The sequence below is a fragment of the Lissotriton vulgaris genome, chromosome 5 (assembly GCF_964263255.1).
Source record: "Lissotriton vulgaris chromosome 5, aLisVul1.2, whole genome shotgun sequence".
Classification (NCBI taxonomy): domain Eukaryota; kingdom Metazoa; phylum Chordata; class Amphibia; order Caudata; family Salamandridae; genus Lissotriton; species Lissotriton vulgaris.
The window spans coordinates 779,611,690-779,633,411 of record NC_141693.1 but is presented as its reverse complement, the minus strand read 5'-3'; the positions used below and the strand labels follow the sequence as shown (position 1 = coordinate 779,633,411).

The window sequence follows — 21,722 nt, the reverse complement described above, 5'->3', positions numbered from 1 at the left end:
CGGGCACGACGATGGTGCGCCTAAGGTAAGCCCGTCTGCGCCCGTCCGCGACCGGCTGGGGCCTGGGGCCCCACTCCCTGCCAGTCTCAAGCAAAATGCTTCCCTTTCCATCCGCTATTCTCGCAATGAATTATTAGCATTTGCTGGCAATGTGGAGATCACTAAAAGTCCCTGTATGCAAGCGGAACCAGGACTATCCTATGAGCCCTTCTCTTGTCGTTCATGTCACTGGTCCAGTATGGGTGTTACTTTTCCGGGCAGCCACTCAAGCCATGTCATTAGCAACACAATTCTTAGCTGCCTATATCTCAATGCTAGATCCCTACCCAGACATGCCCTGGATATTTGGGATTTACTCACCTCTAAATCTCCAGACTTGCTATTCATTACCGAAACTTGGCTGTCTGACAACAACGCCCCGGATCTAGCTAATGCCCTCCCCTTCAACTACAAAATTACAAAATGATTACACAAGACAGATCTGGTAAGAGAGGAGGGGGGGTAGCGGTGATATTCAGGGAGCATTTAGCATGTCTAGTGGAACCAATAGTCTCTTACAGTGAACATCAGACTTTACCCTTCAAAGTACTCCACAAGGGCTTTACTATATTAGCAGGAGCTGTAATTTACAACCCCCCTGGACAACAATCTAATTTTGGAGCCAAATTGCTTAATCAACTTCTGCCTCTATGCCTGAAAGTCAAAAACTACATTATTGTTGGCGATTTTAACATTCATTTTGAGAAAATGGATGCGTTGGGAACCTCTCAATTGAAACATGATAAGGAAATTTTGAATCTCAGGCAGTGGGTGGTGGGCCCCACTCATATAGCCGGCCACACACTGGACCTACTTTTTACCAACATTGAATCAACTCATATAGCTGAGGTTCAGCCTCTGTCCTGGTCGGACCATTTTCTCAAATCTTTCCAATGCGAAGTCCCCTGCAAGTCTCAGAAATTCAAAGCTGCTCAGAAAATCTCCAAACGAACATGGAGACTAGTTGAGCAATATAACTTTGATAAATATTTCCAGGAGACCAATCTTATACTCCTGATGGACTCTCCTGTATGCATAGATGTCGTCTCCCTTGATGCCGGCATACTGCAAACCTTGAATAAACTAGCTCCCTTGCGGGAAACTAGGAAAAAGGCCCCAACGGAAAATGGTATACCCCTCATCTAAAAAGTCTCAAAAAGGAATGCCAAAAGCTTGAGCACCTTTGGAGGCAGTCAAAGGACAATGTAGCCAAATTAAATGATGTCCATTATCGGAAACAATACACCCTTGCCATCAAACACGCTAAGAAAGACCATTTCACACAGCGCATTCAAGAGAACAGTAACTCTGCGAAGGAATAAGATAGTGAAGGAACTGAGCAAACCTGCCAATATCTCGCAAACACTCACCCCTACGGTCGATGCTTGTAATCGCATTAGCACCTTTTTCTCTGACAAAATTAAGAAAATGTACTCAAACTTTTCCCCTCAATCAGCCAACACCAACACAGTTAAATCCCCCAACACTATGCTTGACTTGGAAAACTCAGACGACGAAATTACACCCCGTTTAGCTGATTTTGAACCACTCTCAGTGGAGGATGTTCTAACAGCTATGTGTGAGGAAGAACTCACCGATGTATCTCCATGGGCGGTTAAACCCAGTTGTTCATCAACGGATCAAACATGTCGGTCGGACACCGAGAGTCCCGATCCCAACTCTGAAACTCCATGCCGTCTTTCCGTGTTCCTACAGGGAGCCAACGATAGTCAGGACCCGGAAGGGGTTGGACATGACCCGGGAGGTACACCTAGAGAACCAATGAAAAGCCGAGTTTGCGTGGAAGAAGGCGCGTCGGGTAGGAAGGAGGAATCAACGGAGAAGACGCCAGCGGAGGAGACGGAAACCACTCAACGGATCCAGACCAGCGTGCCAGGGCTCCGGAACGAAGACGGCGCCGAAGAGGAATCGGACGAACCGTGGTGTGAGGACTGGTGGAGTCCCCCGGAGGATGCTGGAGAGCGGCCGTGACTCTGGAGAGTTACGGCAGGGCCGGTGAGTGGGGTGTTACAAGGGACTGAGGGTAGAATACGGAACGGTGGTGTTAGAAAACCGGTATTCTGATTAATGAATGTGCAACTCAGTCATCCTGACATATTGTTTTTCCTGATCGTAGAAGTTTGGTTTAACTGGTGAACCTTTTTGTATTTCGAGACAGTCGAACATCTTCTTAAAGTGGATATTGGTTTATTCATATAAACGTCGATTACGCATCCAAATAGGGTGTGGTGATCAAGTTCCTTTATTTTTGTACCTATTACAGACTGTACCAGTTTATGACCATTGTAGGTCGTGACAGCCCACCCTTAGTTCAATCCTTTTTTTAAATTCCCGTAACTTTTGGTTAAATCACACGGATCTCCCAAGAAACAAACACTGTGGTGTGGTGACGGTAAAATCCTGTACCTTTACATAGAATCAGTGATCTGATGGCCCCTTTCTTTTCCGCTTCTTTTATGAGCCTCCGGGGAAATCCTGAGTACTCCGAAGACGAGGAGCCGGGAAACACATCTGCAACAGCCCTCCTTCGAGAAGAAGAAACGCCGGAAAATATTCACACTGATTCACGAACCTTTGTTCCTCAATCTGTTCTTATTAAACAACCTATTCGAAACTATCTTCAGCCTCCACGCCTGTTTATCCGACCTGCGCTCCCACACTATGAAATCAGTTAAATCTGGCTCCCCTGCGGACCCATGTCCTCACTTTGTGTTCTCCAAGATTGCACCTACGCTCTGTCCTCTAATCACCCAAATTTTTAACAAATCACTCAGAACCGCCACCTTTCCTGACGTGTGGAAGCATGCTGCTGTGATCCCTCCCCTAAAGAAAGTGGGTTCCGATATTCTCAATCCTGAGAATTACAGACCCATCTCCCAGCTTCCTTATCTCTCTAAAGTCTTAGAGAAACTGGTCAATGTTCAACTGACCAAATACCTGGAAACTAATCTTCTCCTGGACCCCTCTCTGACGGGCTTCAGAGCCAATAACAGCACCGAGGCTACGTTGCTGGCAGTGTCGGACAGTATCAGATCCTCCATAGGCCAAGGAGGGGCGGTGGCACTGATACTGCTCGACCTGTCAGCAGCGTTTGACACGGTCTCTCACCATCGCCTGCTGAACATACTTCGGCACAAAGGAGTTCAATCTAATGCCCTGAATTGGCTACACTCTTTTCTGCATAATCGCACTCAGGTTGTTCATATGGGCTAGTTCCAGTCTAGATCCACCTCCATCGACTGCGGGGTCCCGCAGGGCGCCTCGTTAAGCCCCACTCGTTTCAATGTATATATGTCATCTCTAGCCAACATTGGAAGGAAGTGGGGCATTGGCATGTGCTCGTATGCGGATGACACGCAGCTGATGGTGGCCCTGGATGAGAAGCCTGAGATCTTTAAAACCAAACTACAGGGTTGCCTCGCAGAAATGGCTCAGTGGATGCGTTCCCACTGTTTAAAACTAAATGCAGGGAAATCCGAAATCCTTTTGTTTGGTGGTGCCAAACAAGTGTGGGATGCCTCGTGGTGGCCGCCCTCATTGGGTCTTGCCCCCACTCCCAAAAAACATGCTAGGAATTTGGGGATTATCATGGACGACGAACTGCCCATGAAAGACCATGTGCGATCTCTCTGTGGCAAGGGTTTCGCCATCCTGAAACTCCTAGCTAGGTTGTTCCCCTGGATACCACTGGACTGCAGACGTTCAGTTACACAGGCCTTACTGGTTAGCCGTCTAGACTACGGCAACGCGCTGTTTGTAGGGATGAACGAACACCTGTTCTCTCGTCTACAGGTACTGCAGAACTCGGCCGCCAAACTCATCTGTGATAAAGGCAGGTTAGATTCGGCATCGGAATGTCTGAAGACACTCCATTGGCTGCTGATGCGTCAGAGGGCCGCCTTGAACCTACTCTGCCATGCCCACAGGGCCTTACACAAGACAGGGCCTTACACAAGACAGGCCCTATCATTCTTCAAGGAAAGATTGAATTCTATGTCCCTACTAGGAACCTACGATCAAGCCAATTAGCATTAGCAGGGACAAAACGTATCTACAGAGTCAGAACCGGCGGCCGTTCATTCTCTTACCTAGCGGCAAGGAGGTGGAACGAGCTTCCAGATGACCTTAGACATACCACAAATTATCTCCTGTTCCGAAAAAAATTGAAAACCCACCTTTTTCCCATTTCTCAATAGGCCCCTCAGCTTTAGTATCAGTAGTGTTCACCTGGTATTAGCGCTGTGATATCCCTTGGGATGAGTGATGCGCTCTACAAAAACCACAAATAAAATAAATAAATAAAATGTCAACTCAATCTCTGTTGGTAGAAAAATGCACTGTGGTGGCTACAAATTTGTAGATAGTCAAGAAGTAGCCCTGCCAATATGGAGTTTAATTGAAAGCACACTTTGTAGAAGAGGAAAAAGGTATAAGACTCTAAACATAAATATTCATCAGTAGAAAGTGAGGGTAGCACTGGAACATCCAAATGCATCTGTAATAAATAGTTGAGAAGCAGGCATTCTGAACAGTGCACCTACACTGATAAATCTGCACATAATTTATTTAAGGAAAGAGAGAAGCTCAAGAAGTCTGGAAATGATTTAGTCACAGTGTTAGATTTCGCATCCTTGGTGTGATTTCCCCAGACTTTTTGCCTTCTGACCTCCTGACTGCGTTTTTGGCTTTAGGAATCTGGGCATGTTAACACTGCTAACCAGTGGTGAAGTGTATGTGCCCAATGCTTAAAACAAGGTAAGATTGGCTAATCCATAATTGGCATATTTAATATACCTAGAAACCCCTAGTAAAGTGGACTACATGTGCCCAGGGCTTGCAATTTAATGCTACTGGTGGGCCTGCAGCACTGATTGTGCCACCCACTTAAGTAGCCCCTTAAACATGTCTCATGTCTTACACTGCAGAGCCTGTGAGTACAGGTTTAAACCTGGCATGTTAACGCAAAACATAAGTGTAGAGAATACAACATTAACCTACTTCAAAGGCAAGTTATTGAGTGCACTCCCGTTTTCCAAGTTCGACAGTTTTATTAACATGCTCAAAGGCGTGGTTCTTGGTGTGCACGCTTGATCACACTCTGTCCCAAAACATGAACATGGAATTTCCAAAATTAAACTGCTGTGCCGTTGCGCTCAGTTTCAAGCCGCACAGCTCCAAAGCCATATGCTGTAGCATCCAAACAGCATTATTTCAAATAAACCGCCGCAGTCCAAAGTAATCAATTTTTATTCATATTTATTCAACCATAATCTTCATGTTCACAATTAAGTCAATGTAATTCCAAACTTAAAATGCGGCCTAAATGCCCATCCAGGCCTCTTATAACAGCACGTTATAGTCCACTTTTATCCTAGGTACCCATCCAAGTGTTCACTCAATGCATTTCAGGCGATGTGCCCTTCGTCAGGGATAGCTCTGGTGTTAAAAACAAACCATCAGTGTTCTTGTATACTTTCATCGCATTTAACTCTATGTTAATGTAAATATCCAAATTAACCATAATATCCACAAAACGAAACGCAGATCACACCATTGAATAAAACCATGTATCACATGTTTTTCCTAAAAAATAAACCAACACCCAAGGAAAATATAATCTACGATATAAAAAGTGTGACTTACGTTCAATTTCCTATGTTAAACTGTGTGCTTAAGAACCCAAAACAAGCATCAAAAAAGTGAACTTACAATATAACAAATATAATCCACTTATCCAACATCTCAACGCCATCATCAGCTTCTGTATTCGGAACCGCTGCACCTCAGATCTGGCTCATCGCTCACAGAACCAACCCAACAATGCCGTTACATGGAGACATCCAGCACATCACCCCAACTGTGTGGGGATCAGCGACGCACCTCATTGCTGGTGACCAGGATCAAGGTTCATTTGCACAGTGGGCCATGTGTGGGTCCTGTATCCGGCCCACACTCCATTGCAGAAGGCCTGAACTCTTGATATTGTGCTGGTCCAGAGCAACCAATTAACTCTTTAAGAGCTTATTGCTTCTAAGTGCTATTTTTCAATTAATCTTTAATCTTGATTGAATTAGCGTTGCTTTGGTCTTGCTTCATTTATACAATTATTAGCAAGAACTCTGGACCAGCTCCGAAATTGGTAACAAACCCTGCCTGGTTGCGGCTGTCCTGACAACTGCAAAGATCAAACTCGTCCAGAAGCTGTGCATCCTCCTAAAGCAGTGGTCTTCAAACTGTGGGGCCCGACCCCCAGGGTGGTCCTGGAGTCCTAGGAAGGGGGTCGCAGATTCCCCAGATTCACTTGTCCCTGTAAAAAGACAGCCATCTGCTGTTTTGGGATGGCTAATTGAGATCGTCATCAGCTGTTTGCCTGAATGAAAAGCAAACGCGCTGGTAATCTGCCAGTGTAAAGGATGCTTGGGAGCAGTTCTGGCTCTTTGTGAAGACAAAGATGTGTGTTGTTTTGAGTTGAAGTGCAAAGAGTTAGCTACTGGGCTGGAAAGTTCTTTCTTTTAATTTTGACTGAATTTACACTGCCCTTTGTGCCCCTAAAGAGGTGTTGAAGGGACAGTTATGTAAAAAAAAATAACTGCATTACATATGGTCTGGTATTATTGAAACCTACATTTTGAAAGCACCATTTTATTGTAAAACTATTCACACATTTTTCCCTGTGTGTAATGCAAGTATAAAAAATTGACTTGCATATTCACAGTGCTTTCTGTCACTGGCTGTGACTTTGTAGCACTAAAAATATACATCACTATTCTCCACTGCATCAATCAAGATTTAATTATGTGGGTCTCTGGTTACACACAGACCTCTGCAGTGCTTTAACTAATAGATTTTTTCCTAATGTACTACAGTGCATTTCCCACTGAGCGATAACTTATTTTATTTATTTTTCATTTACACTGCCCATTATTTTATATGTAGATACCTAAAGGTGAAATACCTAAAAAAACGTAAGAATATTTTAGGCTTATTTATGAGAGGCTTGCATTGCCAGAGCATCACTTTTTTTGATGTTCTGGTGCCGCAACCATCTCAACCATACCTATGAGGCAGTGCAAAGTCACCCTGCATAGCTTTGCATTGCCTCATATGGAGTAATCAGTAAGACATAGCAGCGCAAGTCACTGCGTTGCTTTACTCTACATCAATGAGGTATTCCATGGGCTTTGTGTGGGGTTCCCACGCAAAGCCTATGGATTTTGATGATGCCCCATTTTACAAAATCATGTAAACCTGGGGCAGCTCCAAAAACTGACACCTCTCCAGTGGAGGCGTAACAAGGAGAAATGTTCTATGAGAGCTGCAGAAATAGGAAAACACCCCTCAGTATTGTTTTCGTGAAGGAAGGTGTCTCTTCCCATACAAAAACAATTCTGCCTACGGTAGTGCTAGACAGCAATTTGTGAAGGGAAAAGAACTGGAATGCACTGTATTTCATAATTACAGTTTATTCCTGCCCTTTCACATTGGAATTGGGCAGCGCCGCAAGAAGACTTGCAGTGCTGTCCTTCGCCAATTCCTCATAAATAAGGCCCTTTGTTTTTAGCTACACCTTTGGCTACACCACTACACTCAATGACCTTTGGTTTGGATATGCTCATATAATGTTCTAAGTAAACTCCCATTCTATCCTATGGGACAGATAGCCTTCCCATAGTGAAAAATGAAACACACTGTAATTCACTACCAGAAAATGTCACACACACCAGTACATGTCTTACCTATAACATACACAGCACCCTGCCCACAGGGGTACCTTGGGCCTACCTTAGGGGTGACTTACGTGTAAGAAAAGTGAAGATTAGGGCTTGGCAAGTGGGTGCACTTGCCAGGTCGGCATGGCAGTTACAAACTTCACGCAGACACTACAGTGGCATATCTGGTAACCCTTTTAAGGGCTGCTTGGGTGAGTGGCACAATCAGTACTGCAGGACCACCAGCACCATTTGAGTTACAGGTTCTGGCACCCTCAGTGCACTTTACTAGGGACTTACCAGTAAGTCAAACATGAAATCATGGAAACACCAGTCCATAATACAATTCATAATAGGAGCACTTGCGCTTTAATACTGAACAGCAAAAAGGAAGTGTGCAGAGACACTGAACCAGCAAAAACAGAGTCAATACTAGGTCAGAAAGGAAAAAAACAAGAGAAACATGCCAAAAGATGGCAGGTATAACAGGGGCATTTATAGTTATCGATATATGTTGATGACGAGAAGAACCAGTTTCTAGAAAATTTTGTCAGAAGGGGGTCCTTACTTTTATAAAGGTTTGACAAGGGGGTCTCGACATCAAAAAGTTTGAAGACCACTGTCCTAAAGTCTTGAAGGATTGTCCAGTGCTTCAACAACCTTGCAGCCTATCCTTTGCAGCGGAAGAGCCACTCCCCTGCAACAGCAGGTGCCAACAGCATTCGTCTAGTTCTCGGTTTTGCTGTCCACTGAAGGAGCATCTTGCCAGGAGAGGTCATCGTGGTTCCAGGAGATCTGCCCAATCTCTCCAGTGAGTTTTGAGACCCTAGACAGTTAATGCCCCTAACTTCACCAAATACCATGGAGACCGGGGCATTTGCAGCAACCACAGCTTGTTGAGTGCCCAGTCCAGGCACCACAGACGACAAAGCGGACCTCCCAATAAAGGATTCCAGGATCAATGATGCCTACATCAAGAGTGTCCCTGCTGTTCTGTGGCGCAGTGAGCCCAGATCTTTGTGACTGGGCTGAATGTTTGCACTTTTCAGTATTCTATCAATTTTACATTTGCTTTATTCACCCTAAGTAGGAAGGGTATGCACAGACATGGGTCCTATGCTCATTGCACCATTGGATTCAAGCTAGCCTGGCTGATGAAGGCTGATGCCCCAAAACTGGTACCAGGATGCTTGTTTCCCGTCCAGGGAGGACCAGGCTTGGCATTTCGGGCTGGTCTGTTCCCATGAGGAGCGGGGTCAAGACTGGTTTGCATATGTCTGACGTAGGAAGCTGGCTCTGTATATACTATACCAAAGTAAGGTATAATTTGCTGAGTCCAGAGAGTTCCCAGAGATATAGCTGAGGCGAATTTAGGTAAGTACTAACAACTCTCTTTCTGGTACTGTGGGCGAGCAATTAGGCTTATCCAGAGGCTGTGTTAAGCATTTATTGTATTCACTCAATCAAGGACTGATACACACACTCTGAGACAGAATCCAGACCAATGAGGTAAGTAAAAAAAAAAAACTTATGCTCTATTGTTAGAACCTAGTTGGACTTGGCACAAGTGAGTAAAATAGACTTTTAAATGCAAGACTGTTCAAGGAAATGCAGTTGTACTTGAAATTGCAATTGTTACAGGATTGTGGATGCTTTGGGAACAGTTTAAATTAAACAGTAATTACTTTTCATTACTCTTGGATTACTTTGAGTACTGGGGGTGGTATGCCTAGATATCACACCTTAGGATTTCTACATACAAGGTAAGTACGACGTTTTATACTTTGCAATAGAATTCTCTTTTCTTCATACAACACAGTCATGTTTTGAGGTCCAAAATCTCTTTACATGGGTTCCTATGGGGAAAAAGTGTTAGCGGTTCCACAGGCAAATACACTACTTACAAAGGTGAGTTTGGAGGTTAGGACCAAGGAACCCCAAGGTCTAGATGGGCATTCGAGTTGCACCTCCAGCGGCACTGGGGCGGCCGGGTGCAGAGTGCAGGGGCACAATGTTAGCCAATAGGGATAAGGGGGCCATCGGTCAGGGACTGCTTACGAGCAGGCCACTCGGATGTAGGAGCAAAGCTCCAATGGTTAAGGTTAGCACTACAGGGGCCAAGAACATGTGGCCGGGGGCAGGGTGCAAAGCGGGCGTTGGGGACCCTGTGCTTTTTAACGGAGACCATCAGTTTCGCAAAGATGCTGCAAGCTAAGGCAGGGAGGCTTCCTGAAGACAACAACAAGCTGGAAGGGTAAGTGGGGATCTGGGTGGATGCCTGGACAGTCGGTTGGGCCACCCAAGGCCGTAGGGCATCTAGTGCAGGGGTATGTTATGTTATGTTAACGTTTATTTATTAAGCACGCGGCTACTCCCAGGAGTGTCCCAGCGCTAAAACATCCAGATGTCTCGTCACATAAAACACAACCGATCCACTGCTAGTGACTCACAGCTGAAAGACCCATGTCTTAAGACTTTTCCTAAAGGAAAGAAGATCCGGGCTCTGTGTGATCGCAAATGGAAGGCTGGTCCACAGCTGTGAGGCAGTTGCATGAAAAGATCTGCCCCCTACCCGGGCACGTAGCACTCTAGGAGTGATGATCAGGAGTTGGAAAGAAGACCTCAAAGTGCGCGGAGGGAGATAAGGCTGAAATCTATCTCTAAGATACGGGGCTCCGATCTTACGGAAAGCCTTAAAAACCAGGACCAGGGCTTTAAACAGAATTATTTTCCTTACTGGAAGCCAATGAAGAGAAGACAAGAGCTGGGTCGTATGGGTTCTAGAACCTGTCAAGAAAATGGCTCTGGCTGCCGAGTTCTGAATCACTTGAAGTCGGCTCAGATGATATTCAGGAAGACTGAGATACAGGGAGTTAACGTAGTCCAATCTGGACATTATCAATGCCTGAACCACTGTCTTCCTGTAAGGGATCGAAAGCAATGGCAGGAAATATTATAGCATTTTCAACAGCACGAAGCGTACTCCGGCTACAGAGTGTACTTGGGCCTGGTGGAATCCAGCTTGACTCCCAGATTTTTCACTGAGGAAACGGCCGACACAGGGGGTGACATATCCCGGGGCTACCATTCATGCCAAATATCCGGAGGCTGAGGCCCGAAAAAAATAATCTCAGACTTCTCGGAGTTGCATTTTAAATGGTTATGACTTAACCAGGAGAAGACTTTAGAGAGGCAGGTGTTGATCAAATTGCCATTAAACTCGATTCTCTTTTTGCAGGTGAACAACAGCTGAGTGTCATCAGCGTATGACACTATTTTGGCACCCGATTTCTCAGTGAGAGGGGCCAGGGGGGCCATGTACAAATTAAATAGTGCAGGGCTCAAAATAGAGACCTAAGGCACCCCCACATTCAAGAGGCGGATTTCCGCGGTAAAAGCGGGTGACCAAATGGTTTGAGAGCGTTTGGCAAGAAAAGATGCAAACCAACTCAACACTGTGCCTCCAATACCGCAATCCCCGATTCTGTCCAGTAATCTCGGATGAGGCAGGGTGTCAAAAGCTGCGGACAGATCCAACAGCACCAAAACAGCTCTCCCTCCTCTATCCAGTGTCGCTTTAACAGTTTCTGCAATTTCCAGTAGGGCCGTTTCGGTGCTGAAATGGTCTCTAAAGCCAGACTAGGCTAGGGTGTAGCAAATCATTAGTCTCCACATAGTTCGTTAGGACTTTATTAACAAATTTTTCCCGAACCTTTGGAAAAAAAGGCAAAAGCGAGATGGGTCTGTAGTTACCTGCTGCCTCAGGGTCTGCCAATGGTTTCTTCAGTAGCGGAAGGATCTAAGCATGTTTCCACCCTTGTGGCATTAGCCGCTCCCGTAGAGAAGTGTTCAAGATAGAATTCACCCAAGGGTTGATCACATCCGCTATGGAGGACAACACTTTGGCTGGGCAGGGATCTGTGGGCGAGCCAGATTTCAAAGTTTCATAAACACCAGAGACTGCTCTAAAGTAATCTCTGGGAACTCCCTTAGAGAAGCCCTGGAACTGGGACAGGCGGCTGAGGGGGAGCCCTCAATGCCCTCTCGCTCCAGTGATTGGGCTTCAAAAGAATGCTGCATCAATTTAATTTTTTCATTAAAAAAAGGGCCATGCGTTCCCGTCCAATAACTAGTGGGAACAAACGGTTGGCTTATAGAGGTAGGGAACAAACGGTTGGCTTATAGAGGTAGGGGAGGTGAAACTCTTTACCACATTAAAGAGGGTTTTACTCTTATTAGCTGCCATATCTATTTTTGTAGACAAAAAGAGTTTTTTTCCCTCACGTATATTCTTGTGATAATTCCTCAGTGCCAATTTGTAGGTCAATTTATCTGAGGAATTATAATTCCTCCGACACTCTCCTTCAAGAAGTTTGCAGGCTCTTTTACTCTCCCTTAAGGCCTCAGAAAACCAGGGGGCTGAAGCTTGCGTGGATTTAACAGGCCTCACACAGGCGCGGGCTACTTCAGTGCCTTGCTGCTGCAGCCAATCCTCAAAAGTCTTCACATCCTGTTCCAGGACGCCACTTAAGGGAATAGGCTTCTGCCGCATCGCTCGCTGAATGGCCTCAGATGTTATCAGGTGAAATGGTCTCGAGCAGTGATTCACCTTGGATGTCTCCAGAGGTTGGGATCTAGCAGTATCTCTGCAAATTTTAAAATTAATCAAATGATGGTCGGACCAGGTTAAGGCCAAGGGGGCATCCATATAAATCTGGTTAGAAGAGAAAACCTGATCCAGTACGTGGCCTTTCTCATGCGTAGGTCCACAACCAAACTGGGTTACATTAAGAATATCCAGGGATTCAGACAGTCTTAGAGAATCAGGCTCCAGAGATTTATCCATATGGATATTAAAATCTCCCAGGACCATACAATGGCTATATTTAGCTGCAATGGGACAGATGGAATGGCTGATAGAGTCCAGGAAGTTCTTAGCCGGACCAGGAGGGCAATAGATTACTACTCCTGCCATGGATTGCTTAGCCGAGAGAGTTAAGATAAAGCCCAGACTTTCCGCCCCCTCTATCTCCACATTCGCTAGCGGAGTACAAGTAAAGGAGCTCCTGTATACAATAGCTATTCCACTGCCTCTCCCAACCGGGCAATCCTTCCTCTGAATCTGGTAGCCTTGTGGAATAGCATTGGCGATAGTAGGATTAGAAGCCTCCATTATCCAGGTTTCAGTAAGAAACAACAGGTCTGGGGATGAGTCAGTAAGAAGGTCAAAGGTTTCAAATTCATGTTTTTTCAGGGAGCGGACATTCAATAGAGCTGCCTTCCAAAATATATCTGAGATCTCATGTCCCCTGGCCAGGGCAGTCATAACCCATTTAACGCTATGCTCTCTCAGAGGGGGCCAGGCTGAACAGGTACAATCTTTACACCTCTCAAAGCCATTGTTCCCCGGAATAAATATGTGGGGTCTACATGCCCCACCCTTGTCAAGCGCTAACAAAAGGTCCTTATCATAGGTAATTACCTTCGGCGGCACCGGGAAAAAACTGGCAGCATGGCCGGCCCCCGACCCTTCCAGGACGCAGACGGGCTTGCCTTTGACACGCCTTTGGTGCGCGTCCGCTGCGCGCTAGCGCAGCAACCCTTTTTAAAAGGGCCAGCAAAAGAACCGGTTCGAGTCCCCTTCCCTCCACAGTCAAAATACCAATTCCCCAATTCCCACACAGCAAATGTTAAAAATAGGCGAGCTAAAAGAAAACAGGTTTAAAATACAGGTTCCTGATTAGCAGCAATAGCGGCAAGATGTTGAGCAGTACTCTAAGTTACTAAGACTGGGAGGCTCGAGCCGCGTCCCGTTTTAAAAAAAACAGCATCCAGCCACTAGACCGCGCCAAAGTGGAAAATTGGAGGCTAGCGGTCCTGGAGCTTCAAAAGAACCAGTTCGAGTCCCCCTCCCTCCACAGTCAAATTCCCAATTCCCCAATTCCCACACAGCAAATGTTAAAAATAGGCGAGCTAAAAGAAAACAGGTTTAAAATACAGGTTCCTGAGTAGCAGCGATTATTTAGCAGCAATAGCGGCAAGATGTTGAGCAGTGCTCCAAGTCTTCTTGCATCAAGTTTTCTTACCAACTCCGGTCATGGTCGGGGGGGCCCCTTCAGGTTGAGGCTGCAGACATCGGCTTGAGTGAGGTTGAGGATCACCAGATCACAGGTCAGGATCTCTGGGGAAACCTCCTTGGGGTGTTGGGCCACTCAAACTCAGGCCGTGGGGTGCAGACTGGTGCTGAATCACAGAGTTACCGGAATCCGGACTCTGGAGGTAAGTTTTTGTTTGAGCAAATCTAGTGCTCAAGGTATACAGAGTCTGGTGGAAGGTCGTAGGCCAGATCCTCTAGACTCTGGTGGTGGCTGGCTCCTGGACTCACCGTGGTTCTTGCTGTAGGCAGGTCGTAGAGGGGACAAGCCAGTAGGGATGGGACCAAGGCAGTTGGTGTCCTCTTCTCCTTCCTGGGTAAGCAAAAATGGCTCTTAGGTCCGTCTTCTTTCTTCCTCGAATCTGAGGAGGCAAGTTTCAGGGTCGCCCCTAAAGAGTTAATGTAGGGGAATAAATGGGGTGTGTAGGTCGGGACCAATGGGCCCCTTACTTGCGGTGGGTACACCCCCTATTATGCCACCCTCCAGTGGGAGGATGCATGAGCCTCTACCTAACTGACTGAGTCCCCTCATCTTCAAGATGAAGGGGACTTAGATGCTTGCTTCACCTCCCCTCCCAACCTGAGGGGTGGGGTTGGCAAGGTAGGCACACCTATCTTCCTAGCTTGGGTTTCCTTCCGATTCTCCTGCCCAAAGTGGGGGTCAGAACCAGTGGGAGCCAGTTGCTGGAGGCAACAAAATCAGGGACAGCTTCCAAAGACTGCAGGTCTTTGAAGCTTCCCCTTTTGTAGACAAGCCCATCCAGGGGGAGGAGGAATGACACCTCTGCCCAGATTGGGTTTTGCTTCTGGACCCAGAGAGCGGAGGGGTCCAGAAACCTGTCTGGTGGTGGCAACTAGCAGGCAGCCATTCAGGATCCACACCAGGACTGGCCGACGGGGGCATCTCTAAGATGCCCTCTGAGTTCATTTTACATTGAATCTCACACTGGCATCAGTGTGGGTTTAATATGCTGAGAAGTTTGCAACCAAACTTCCCAGTTTTAAGTAAAGCCATATTGGAGCTGTGCAGTTCATAATGACCAACTCCCAGACCATGTACTCATTATGGCTTTACTACGCTTTTTTTATTTTTTTTATTTCTTTATTAGGTTTATATCTCTAGCACATTTGAACAAGCAAGGCATAAACATACAGCTTAACCGCCCCTGTTGAGGTGGTCCATAAATCAGCAATATTGCGATACAAGCCATATAGCAATGATTATGATGACAGATTCCGTCATCTACAATGTTAATCAATTCGATACCTCTTAACCATAACAGAACTGTAAGAAAATGAACCCCATGCAGCCCTCCCCTTCACCCCCCCACGCCCCTCCTCCCATCTCCCCCCCTGCTGCTGCCAGGTCCGTAACAAAGAAAATTAAAGGACTACGTCACCTAATCCCTATGGTCGGTCGCCGTGTGTCTCACCTTCCTGCTCTGGGGTCACGCCCTGCCCAGAGGGCACTGACTTGGAACTGTCCTGTGTCGCCGGGTGTCCCGTCCCGCCAACTCCTGAAGCATTAATCCCCAAGCCAGTAAGACCTCTGGTAGTTTGCCATCCCTCCTGGTGTTCCGCATGTGGCCCTCTTCCGCTAGTGCCCACTCCTGCAGATCCGCCCTCCATTTCATCAGTGTCGGGCCCTGTTGGGACAACCAATGGATTTCGATGCGTCGCCGGGCTATGACTAGGCACAACATCAGAAATCGTCTGCTCACTTTCCTCTCTGGATCCCGTGGGATCAAACCCAGGAGACCAGTACGCGGGTCCAGGTCTATTAACCACCCTGTCACTCTCATCAGGACCTCCAGGACCTACCCCCAATACGTCTGGAGCACCGGGCACGCCCACACCATATGTATAAAGTCCGCCTGTGCACTGCAACATCTCGGGCAGTGTTATCTATTGTCTGGAGCCGCTTGGGGTAGATATATGTCATATGAATAACGCTATATTGAATTTGCTTGAAGCGGTTACTCACCGACACCTTCCGCACACCCTCGTGTATTTTCTCCCACTCAAGTGGGGTAATCTCCTGCAGACACACCTGCTGCCATTTATGTTCGATCGTCAGGGGACCTAACATTTTATCTTCCCTCAAAGCCCTGTAGAAGTGAGTCACAAACTTTCGTCCCCCTGCCATCGCTATTGTCGTAACCAGTGTGCGGCTTTGCACCGGGGCCTCCGGAAAAGAGGGCCATAGTTGTCGCGCTGTTGCCGCTATTTTAGCATATTGGAGAAATTGCCCCGGTCCCAGCTCGAAGGAGGTCACAGTCTCCCGATAAGTGATGAATGTATCGTCCGGATAGAGGTCGGCCTACATCAGGCAGCCCCCTCTTTCCATTTGTCTGTTGACATGATCTGTTCTATCCGGGCAAAGGATGGCAGTAGCCAGAAATCCATTTCAGGGGCGAACGGCCTGTCTTGAATGAGGCGTCGTACCACTCATTCCCATATTGTGGCCACCAGCCACACCAGCGGGGGCCTTGGTCTCTTCGCCTCCCTCCCTGCCAGAGCAGTGCTCCCAACTGGTCACTCCCATACGTCCCTGCCAGGAGGGACCTCTCCTAAGAGGGGTCCGTATCTAGCCATGCGATAGCATGTTGCAGTTGTGTTGCAAAATAGTAAAGTTCCAGGTCCGGGACTTCACACCCCCCCTTGCCCCACCTACATTTCAGGACCTCTAGACTCACCCTACACTGCTTCCCGTTCCACAGTAAGAGGACCAGTAGGGAATCCAGTTCCCTAAAAACTTGGTGCGGCAGTTCGTAAAAAGACCCTTGCATTGTGTAAAGATACTGCGGAAGGACCACCATTTTTATTAATGCGATCTTCCCCATCAATGAGAGCTTCAAGGTGTTCCAGAAGGCAATACTTCCCTGCATGCCCCGTATTACTCTCCCCATATTATGTTGGAAGAAGATTGCCACATTCCGTCCAATCCATATCCCTAGATAACGAAGCGTGCCGTCCACCCATGGAAGTCCCATCTCCGGGTGTTGAACCCCTCCACAGTCGGTCTGCTCTCCAATAGCATAAAGCTGTGATTTGGTTTTATTCACAGCGAGCCCAGAAGCTTCCTCAAACTGTGACAGTGCATCCATCAGGGTTGGCAATGACTGCGTTGGCCGATGCAAGTATATCAACGCATCATAGGCGTATAGGGACACAACATGTTCCATGTTCCCCACTTGTATGCCCTGACCCTTCAGTGCAGTGCGGAGATGACACGCCAGCGGTTTCATTGCCAGAGCAAAGAGTAAGGGGGAGAGCGGACACCCCTGACGCGTCCCCCTCGTTATAGATATTATGTCCGACACGTACCGCCCCGTGCGGACCCTAGCTACTGGCTGAGCATAAAGCAATTTTATCCACTGAACAAACCCGTCCCCTAGCCCCATTTTCAACAGTACCTTCCAGAGATAGGCCCACTGGATCGAGTCGAACGCTTGTTCGATGTCAAGAAATACTAGGATGTTCTGCTGAGCCTGTCCCCCCCAATGCCTGCATTAAATGGGCCATGCGACGGATATTCCGCAGTGTATTCCTGCCTGGAATAAAACCCGACTGGTCATCGTGGACCAGCCGTCTAAGATGGGGGAGGAGTCTACTTGCCAACACCTGACTAACAATTTTCAGATCCACATTCAGCATGGATATAGGCCTATAGGAGCCAGGAAGAAGAGGATCCTTACCCGGCTTGGTTATCATAACTATCAGTGCTGTCCGGACCTGCCTCGCACCAGCACCCGCCAAGTCGAACACCAGCAGCACCCACCTCAAGTGCATCCTGCTCAACACCCGCTCCGTCCACAGACACGCCATCGAACTCTGGAACCTCCTAGACGCCACAGCCCCTGACGTTGCCTTCCTCACGGAGACCTGGATGAACGCCTCTTCAGCTCCCAACATCGCCATCGCTATCCCAGAGGGCTACAAGATCGTCCGGAGGGATCGCAACGCCAACCAGATGGGAGGAGGCATCGCCATCATCCACAGGAACACCATCCGTCTCACGACCAGCACCGACAACACCCTGACCAGCGCCGAACACCTGCATTTCCAGATCCACACCAACCCGAACACCACCCTCAGAGGCACCCTGATCTACCGACCCCCTGGACCACGCACACAATTCAGCGAGGACATCGCCGACTTCGTCAGCCCGCATGCCCTCCCCTCCGCTGACTACATCCTCCTGGGGGACCTCAATTTCCACCTGGAGAACAACAACGACCGCAACACCAGCACCCTGCTCGACAACCTCACCAATCTTGGACTCAAGCAACTGGTGTCCACCCCCACCCACCTCGCCGGACACACACTCGACGCAGTTTTCTCTTCCAGCACAGACATCGCCTTCAGCCACGCCACAGAGCTTCAATGGACGGACCACAGCTGCGTCCACTTCACCTTCAAGAGAACGACGACCCACCACCACCAGCAACAGGCCGCCCGCAGAAGCTGGAACAAGATCACAGCAGACCAGCTCGCCACCTCCCTGAGCCAGCACCCTCCTGCCAGCTCAGCGAACCCCAGCCAGGCCGCCGACAACCTCACGAAGTGGATCAGCAACTGCGCGGACGAACTCGCCCCTCTGAGGACCCCGCCCAGCAGACCCGGCAGCAAGAAAGCCCCGTCGTTCACCGACGAACTCAAGAGCTCCAAGAAGAACTGCCGAGCCCTCGAGAAAGTCTGGAGAAGGGAACCTACACCGGACAACAGGACCTCCTTCAAGCTTGCCACCCGGAAGCACCACCAGCTGATCCGCGCCGCCAAGAAAACAGCATTCAAGGACCGGTTGGACAACAACGCACACAACTGCAAGGAACTCTTCAACATCGTGAAAGAGCTTTCCAACCCCAGCGCAGGAAACAACGACATCACCCCATCGCAAGACCTCTGCAACTCCCTCGCTTCATACTTCCACAACAAGATCGCGGACATACACAACAGCTTCAACAACCAACCAACGCACACCATGACCGAACAACCACCCCCCACCACCACCCTCCACGCCTGGACCCCGATCAGCACCGAAGACACCATCCGCACGATGAACTCCATCCACTCCGGATCACCGACCGACCCCTGCCCTCACCACGTCTTCAACAAGGCCGACGCTGTCATCGCACCCCACCTGCGAGACATCATCAACACATCCTTCGACACCGCCACCTTCCCTGAGAGCTGGAAACACGCCGAACTCAGCGCTCTGCTCAAGAAACCAACAGCGGACCCCACCGAACTCAAGAACTACCGCCCCATCTCGCTCCTCCCGTTTCCTGCAAAAGTCATCGAGAAGACCGTCAACAAGCAGATGGCCGCCTTCCTCGAGACGAACGGATCCCTCGACCCCTCACAGTCCGGCTTCCGAGCCAATCACAGCACCGAGACCGCCCTCATCGCCGCCACCGATGACATCCGAGCCCTGATGGACAATGGAGAAACAGCGGCCCTCATCCTCCTAGACCTCTCCGCGGCATTCGACACGGTCTGCCACCGCACCCTAGTACAGCGCCTCAGCAACATCGGAATCCAGGACAAGGCGCTGGAATGGATCATCTCCTTCCTCGACGGAAGAACACAGAGAGTCCGCCTACCACCGTACAAGTCAGAGGCCTCCGAAGTCATCTGCGGCGTCCCTCAAGGATCATCTCTGAGCCCCACCCTCTTCAACGTCTACATGAGCCCCCTCGCGGCCATCGTACGCAAACACAACCTCAGCATAATCTCCTACGCCGACGACACCCAGCTGATCCTCTCCCTGACCAACGACCCCGCCTCCGCCAGAGCCAACCTGCACGAAGGGATGAAAGAGGTAGCCGAGTGGATGACGACCAGCCGCCTGAAACTGAACTCTGACAAGACGGAGGTCCTCATCCTGGGCTCTTCACCCTCCGCCTGGGACGACTCCTGGTGGCCTCCCGCCCTGGGCTCCGCACCCAAACCGACAGACCATGCACGCAACCTGGGCTTCATCCTGGACTCCTCCCTCTCCATGACCAGGCAAGTCAACAACGTCTCCTCGGCGTGCTTCAACATCCTACGCATGCTACGGAAGATCTTCTGGTGGATCCCCACCGAGACCAGGAAGACCGTCACCCAGGCCCTCGTCACCAGCCGACTGGACTACGGCAACGCCCTCTGGGCCGGTACCACCGCCAAGCTCCAGAAGAGACTCCAGCGGATCCAGAGTGCCTCAGCCAGACTCATCCTCGACATCCCACGAACCAGCCACATCACCGGACACCTGAGAGACCTTCACTGGCTCCCCGTCAACAAAAGAATCACCTTCCGCCTCCTCACCCACGCACACAAAGCCCTACACGACCAAGGCCCGAGCTACCTCAACAGCCGGATCAACTTCTACGCTCCCAAACGCCACCTCCGATCAGCCAACCACGCCCTCGCCGCCGTCCCCCGCATCCGAAGAGCGACTACAGGAGGAAGGTCCTTCTCCTACCTGGCCGCCAAGACCTGGAACTCCCTCCCTCCCGACCTGCGCCTGACCCAAGACCACCTCTCCTTCAGGAAGAAGCTGAAGACCTGGCTGTTCGAGCAGTAGCGGCACCCCCCCCCCCCCCAGCGCCTTGAGACCCTACGGGTATGTAGCGCGCTCTATAAGTGTCATTGATTGATTGATTGATTGCCCTCATGGAATCTGGGAGCGAGCCGCGGTCATGGGCCTCAGTCATAATTTAAAGGAGTTTCGGGGCGAGGACCCCCATGTACTCTTTTTATAGTTTGGCTGCTAATCCGTCCATCCCGGGGGACTTTGGAGACTTCAGGTGGGCTATCGCCGCGCGTACCTCCTCCTCCCGTAGGGGGCCTCCCAATTCCTCCAGGAAGTCTTCGTCGACACAGGGCAGTTGCAACCCCTCAAGATATACTTCCACGCCCTCATGGCCCGCGGGGGGGTTGTGACTCAGAGTATAATTTACATAAATCGGACCGAAAGACATCATTTATCTCCTGCTGGGTATATACCATCTGGCCCATACCATTCTTCAGTGCCAGAATTGGGTGAGGTTGTGTTTCCGCCCGAATCAGACGTGCCAGCAACCGCCCAGCCTGGTCACCCTCTGTATACCATCTCCGTCTGCTGGCAGTTCTATTAAATTTGCCAAGCGAGGCCCATGTGTCCCCCAGCTGCTGGCGTGTGGCAGTCCATTCAGGCCGCCTCTCCTTATCAGTCGGAAAGTCTTTTTCTAGTGCTGCCAGTCGTTCCTCATATCAGCGGAGATCACACTCCAACACCTTCTTTACCTCCACCTCCGTGGATAAACAGACCCTTCGAACCACTACCTTCATTGCGTCCCATTCGGTCGCCCTTGTGCTAGCTGAGCCCCAGTTAACCTTCAGATACGCCTCGAGCCCCTGTAGGATAGCATCTTTGTAGGTCGGGTCGCCCAAAGCGTCTGTGTTTAGCCTCCATAGTGGGACCCTAGGCCGCGGTCTGCTCAACGAATACGTGAGCAGGAGCGGGGAGTGGTCGGACAGGTATCGAGCCAAGTATTGGATCTCCGCTACTCTGTGCATTGCCGTTCCCTGGAGAATAAAATAGTCCAGTCTGCTATGGGTATTGGCAGCAGGTGTGTGGCACGAGTACACCCGACGATCTGGGTTGCGGTGTCTCCATGCATCTAGTAAACCATAACTCCAGAGCAACTGGCCCATCGCTTCTCTCGTCTTAGGTTTGGCATCTAACTTTGGGGGGCACCTATCTAATTCCCCGTCAAGGGAACAATTAAAGTCTCCTGCAATAAGTAGCTCAGTTTCCGGGTCCAGGTCTA

At 49.1% G+C, this 21,722-nt stretch overlaps 1 protein-coding gene across 1 annotated transcript in view; it reads right to left on the bottom strand.

Moving 5' to 3' along the window:
* The window catches only part of SEC31B (SEC31 homolog B, COPII component), a 1,335,991-nt gene that overhangs the window by 1,030,831 nt on the left and 283,438 nt on the right, over positions 1-21,722 (bottom strand). The gene's annotated exons all lie outside the window — the stretch shown is intronic.